Source organism: Hordeum vulgare, chromosome 5H (assembly GCF_904849725.1).
Source record: "Hordeum vulgare subsp. vulgare chromosome 5H, MorexV3_pseudomolecules_assembly, whole genome shotgun sequence".
Classification (NCBI taxonomy): Eukaryota; Viridiplantae; Streptophyta; class Magnoliopsida; order Poales; family Poaceae; genus Hordeum; species Hordeum vulgare.
The window spans coordinates 462865658-462872270 of NC_058522.1; positions in this window are offsets into that span (position 1 = coordinate 462865658).

Sequence of the window (6613 nt, forward strand, 5' to 3'; positions counted from 1 at the left end):
ATAATAAAGAGGCTATCGCTTCCGTCGAAAAACCCATCGAGGTGATTTTACAAAAAAACCCTTACTGTTTATGATATTAAACTCGTAGTATATATTAAATATATTTTTAAATACTCATATCTTTTCTACCGTAACTCCAAATTTAACATATTATACATGGAATTTGATTAGAAAAATATGTAGAATTTAAATATGATATCATTTTATCTGTTAAACGTTTAATAAAAATACTATCTAGGATGCAATCTTAATAAATAAGTCATTATTCGTCTTTCTTTCATACCGGTACTCATCGGGGTTGGGGATGAACACGTCAACAAAATCAGGATTACAGATGAAACTGAAGGTCACTTGACTGATTCTTTGTACGTATTAAATCTACATGCAAGCCGTGTTAAAATAGAAGACCTGTGAAATTTTGAACTGCATTTTTGTAGGATAAGACCATCTTTATTTGTATCGTAACTATAAATTCTTAAATTATAGACATTTTTTATAAATTAAGAGCGTGTGCCGTGTGGTATTTCTTTCTCCCGTTGCAACGCATGGGCCCTTTTGCTAGTTTAACCAACATGAACGAATGCGGTGAGAGCAAAAAATATATCATTGAATACCATTTTTTTAATACGAATTCAATGGTATAGTTTTTGTTTTCATCGCAGTCGTTCACATTGATTAAATTTATAGTGAAACTTAAATCTCAAAAAGGGTGGTCACATTACGTTATGGAATGGAGGGAGTATACTAATAAAACTTCCGATTTTGTGGGATTTTTTTTATTCGCCGTCTGCGAGGTGGAATAGTGAGGAGCACTTTCTCATCTTTGGCAGGTTGATTTGTCGGGGAATAATCCCTCCGGGTGGGAAAATTTGAAGGTATCATCATCAACAACACTTCGATCGTCGTAGGGATCTCATCTCCATCACCATCTTCGTCGACATCGTCATCATCATCGTTCATCTCTAACCCTAGCCTTAAGTCTATGAACTATTACCTCAGATCCTTCACTGAAATTACTTTTTGGTGTTGATTATTGCTTGCAGTTGCTGCTTGAAAGTTTATTGGTGAAACATTCATATATTCAGATTGTTATTCATATTATCATCTCCACAAATTATGATTTGTATGATGGCTTGTGGGTAGTCTGTTACGTTCTGAGGACATGGGATGAACCTTGTTACTAGCAATCATGTGAAGTTGAATTAAGTTCGGTGTCTTTGATATTATGTTCTGGTGTAATTCTATAGTGGTGGTGTGCGAATGTCGAACTCGCATCACATTACTGTAAGGGCCTAAACAGAGCATTACGTGATTAGCTTAAAAATGATGGATGGTTGGAGCAACAACTATTCAAACCTTAACTTTATGATTTATTACATTATAGGTTATTTGGAATCCATATGTTATCTGTATTTGTGGATGCTTGCATAGAGGGTATAATCATAAGTATGTTGTCCATGGGCCTTTGCACCATGGCAGTGTTAGCCGAGGTGTTGGGGACCGCCAGCGACCACGTTGAGCCTCGCTGATGACGAGCTCGGTGGACGGCTATAAAGCCAGATCAACTTATAGTGGATGTAGGTGGCGAAAGGTTTGCCCTTTTGTTCGTTGAATCGGGGAATTTACTTCCCCGACATCTTCTTTGGTCCCTGCCTCAACCTTTGGACGCGCGGGTCTAGTCTTGGACGCCTATGTGCAGGCGGGTTTGAAATTGCATAGTGCAGCTGCATCAAATCATGAGCGAGCTGGCCATCTACTCCAGCGTCATCCTCCTTCGTAACTGCGATGATGGGGGTGAAGTCCGAAGGAGGTGGAGGAGCCCGAGCAACCAGCTTGGCTATCAAGGCCTCGATGTCAGTACGGGCAGGCGGTGTCGGGAGACACATTGGATGTGGCTATAGGGGTGTCGGTCAAGTCAGTGACAAGATCGAGCTACAGTACAAGACACATGGAAAATAAATAAGGATTAAAGGCAGTTGTAGTTGGCAGTATAGTGGAAATACTTACAGGGTAGGGGTGGGCTGAACATGAACTTTTTGACCTGCGGACGGAAACCTGTGTTGCCTTCTTTAGCAGACGAGGAGCTAGTTTTTTAGATCAACATGGAGGAGCTCCCTCGCTCCATTTTGCATTAGAAGCTTGGGAAAACGGGAAAGATGTTCAATACAGTTTGAAAGGCTAAAAGGAAAATGGGAGTGTAACGCCCCAGACACACCCGCCGGCGGTCGTTACTCCTGGCGGGATCTAGACTGGCCCCACATATCAATACTAGTCTTTTCTGCGCACTTTGTCCTCACTCATGCGCACCCGGGATCAACTTTCCGGTCGGTCACCCATCCTAGAACAACATGACCGCACACATGTCCACAAACATCCGTGTAACCGCGAGAGTAGGCTCTGATACCAAACTTGTAACGCCCCGGACACACCCGCCGGCGGTCGTTACTTCTGGCGGGATCTAGACTGGCCCCACATATCAATACTAGTATTTTCTGCGCACTTTGTCCTCACTCATGCGACCCGGGATAACCTGAGAGTTCTGTTTGAATGGGCTCTCGAAAAAGAAGGAATTCCTTATTGATATGAGTAGTCTATCGTCCCTAATAAGCCAGACCATCACAGGGAGCTAAGCTAAAAACCATATCAAGCTATTACAGCGCGTTCTTAGTGCCCGCAGACTAGAATGAGCTCCACATTGGGGAATGTTTATGAAAGTAAGACAAAACAACAGCTCGGAGGTAAGCCCTACAGCCGACAAGGACATCAGTAGATGAGGGGTTGGAGTAGTGGCGAGAAGACATTCTCTAGTGTAGATGTAGGACTCAACAGTTCCAGTCTGCCCAGCACGGGGACGACTGAGTGATCATCATCAGGTATTGAATGCTTCATACCCATTCCAATTGCGCATGTCTCCCCAGCAAGCTTTGCACATGAAGGCAGAAAATGTCCATCTTCTCCAACATGTGATCCTTGAACAGGAGACGCCATTTTCCAAGAGTTCTTAAGATCACCGACCAAACCTGATTCAGAAAAATCCAGACAACATTGTTAAAAATCAGGCTATTTCTGTGCTTCCACAGAGACCATAAGACAACAGTTGCAATAGAGTTAATGGTATTCATATTGTTGCCAGCAACCCAATAAGAGGAAATGGATTCTACATTTATGCCCAATTGTCTAGAAAACAAAGTGCTTATTTCCTTCCAAACCAGTTTGGCTACTAAACAATCAAAGAAAAGGTGTTGTACACTCTCATGTTCTAAGCACAAAACACACTCCACATGCTTCCCATATTTCCTTTTTGCATGTTGTCTCTAGTCATAATCTTATTATAGGCGACCAACCATAAGAAAATGTGTATCCTGGGAGGAACAATAAGTTTCCAAACAGCTGGAATGAACACATGTGTGATCCCCCTATAGGTGATAATAGCATACATGGAGCTCGAGGAGTAGTCTCCCGAAGTTGTGTATTGCCATATTAGGGAATCAATGTCATTAGTAAGTGTGATACTATTAGCAACCGCCTCTAATTCAAGCCAATTGCACATCATAGGAGGGGAGAAAGTTCTCCTGAAAGTGAGTTTCACGTTAACCCCATCCCATACCTGACTAACAGTTTGCCCTCGCTCTCTACAAATGACATATAAATCCCAAAACGTATGGAAAGAGGAGCTGAATCAAACCAACAATCTTACCAAAATCTAATTTTGGTACCATCCCCTAGAGCCCATTTATATCCAAATTTTACTGCTTTAGTGGCCCACAATACTCCTTTCCACAAAGTGGACGCCTCTATCTTGCGAGTAGAAAATATTTGGGAGTGGCTTATACTTGTTTTCTATTACAGTTTTCCAAATTTTACCCTCATCAGACATGAATCTATTTATCCAGGCCCCCAACAAGCAGATGTTCAGGTCATGGATGTTAGGGATGCCTAAACCTCCAAATTCTTTTTTCATGGTGACTGGAGGCCAATTAGCTAAATGGATTTTCCTATGGCCTTGAAAGGCATTCCGAAGGCAATTTGCCATCTGGGTGTTAATCATATCTACTGTGCATTTAGGGAACTTGAAAAAGGAAAGGAGGTATATGGGTATGCTAGCTAGATAGGCTTTGATTAAGATAAGACTAGCAACATAAGAAAGGAGCTTGGCTCTCCATCTTGTGATTCTCTTCAGGATTTTATAAATGGGAGGTTGGATATCCTCTCTAGATAATTTCTCAAAGTGCAAAGGAATTCCTTGATATTTTATAGGGAATTTGCCAATTGGACATCCAAAGGTATCAACATAGGCATCTATCTCCCTAGCTTCTAAATTCAGGGGAATCATCTCGCTTTTGTTGTAGTTAATTCACATCCCTAATAATTTTTCAAAACATGCCAATACCCACTTTAGTTTTAATGCCTTAGAGGGATCTTCATCTATAAATAGGATTGTGTCATCAACATATTGTAGGTTGATGACACCTCCTGGACACAAATCATGAACAAGGCCTTTGATCAAAGGAATTTCAAAGGCTTTAGCAAGCATTCTAGTTAAAAAATATATAACCAGGTTGAAAAGCAAATGGGACAGTGGGTCTCCTTGTCTCAATCCTTTGCCGGTTAGGAAAAATTGCTCTCCATGTTATTGAGTTTAACACCAACAAATCCTTGATGAGTAATCATCCTGATCCACTTGAGTACTTTGGTATAAAAACTCCTAGCTTCTAAGAGAGCCATCAAGAAATCTAGATCTGTTCTGTCAAAGACTTTTTCATAGTCCAGTTTTAAAACTACACCTTTACTCTTGGGACTAACAACAGAATGTATGACTTCATGGGCAGTGACCACACTCTCCAAGATGTATCTGCCCTTGATGAAGGCAGATTGGTTTTGGAGATTAGCCTGTCCATGAACATCCCAAATCTGTTGGTGAGCACCTTGGTAAAAAATTTGAAGACACGGTTTAAAAGGCTAATTTGTCTGAATTTTGTCATGACAGACGCCTCGGGTTCCTTAGGTATGAGAGTAATCATGGAAAAATTCAAAAGAAAAATGTCCAGTTTCCCAAGGTGGAAATCTACAAACATAGCTATCAAGTCTTTCTTAATTAGAGGCCAAAAATTGTGGTAGAAAGGGAAAAGAAGCCAATCTAGGCCAGGGGCTCCATCTAAATAGGAGTTAAAAGTGGCATTCTTGATCTCTTCCTTAGAAAAGGTTGCAAAAAGCAATTCATTTTGTGAGGTGGAAATCTTATCTTGCTCACTAAAGAAGTTGTTAGTCAAAGTAAACCAAGAGGTTTCTTCTTTGCTGTATAGCTTCTTATAAAATTAGCTACTATTTCAAGCATCTCATTGCTACCAGAGGTGGGGCCAGAAGGTCCTTGCAACATATGAATGCTGGATTTTCTTCTCCTTTGATTTGCAACCGCTTGAAAGTAAGTAGTGTTTTTGTCCCCTTCCTTGATATCTCTATCTCTAGACCTTTGTTTGGCTTTAGTTTCTTCTTTAAGCCAGATTTTGGTCATCTCTATCCTAATACTTTTTAATCTTTCTGCTTCCACCATGGTTAGCTCCTCAGTTTCAGCTTTGATATCAAGGGTGTCATATTCATCCATCACATCTTTCTTAAGCTTCCTAAGCTCTTCCTCTATGTTAATACTCCAACCTTTGGTAGTTCTCCTTAGGTTCCTAACTTTACCCTACCAAAACAGGGATGTTCCATGCCTTCTCAACAATAGCAGGGAAATCTTCCCTAAGTAGCCACCACTTTTCAAATTTAAAGCTAGAGCTCTTAGGGTGTTGACCTATACCAGCATCCCAAAGAATAGGGGTGTGATCACTACCTAGTCCGGGGAGGGCTTTTATACATGCTAGTGGAAATAGCCTATCTACATATTTGTTACAAAACACCCTAACAATAGTAGACATAATCAGATCATCCTGATTATTGCCCTAGGTGTACTGCCTATTGCTAAGTTTAATCTCAAGCAAACTCCAAATTTCTATCCAAGCATTAAACTTGTCACACCATTTATGATTAACCATACCATTATTATTATCTGAATTATACCTAACTAAGTTAAAGTCTCCCCCAATGAGGGTTGGAGTCTCACAATCAATAAATAGACTATGAAGCTCAGATAGGAAATTATCCTTATCCTCTTCATATGAAGACCCATACACTGTTACAATCCTGAAATTGACCCCTAATGATTTGACTTTAATATGGCAGGTAACAGAAAAAGTTCCTATGTGCCAAGATAGTACTTCACAGATGTTTGTATCCACTCCCACCAAAATGCCTCCTGCAGAGCCTATTGATGGGAGGGAATTCCATGTATAACATCTAGTACCTATTAAAGATTTCAGAAAGGAATCAGAGAATTGATCTTTCTTAGTCTCTAAGAGACCAATGAGAGCAGGTTTAGTCTTGTAGATCAAATCTACAAGATTTTGTTTCCTTCTTGGGGCATTGACGCCTCTAATATTATAGAAGAGACTATTCATATATGATCTCTCTTCTTCGGGTGCTTGCCCTACCTATAGTTGTGGACTTTAGTCCAAAGGGATTCCGTCCTCACATTCATCCTACAGACGAGTGGGACTGTGCGGGGAGTGACATATAT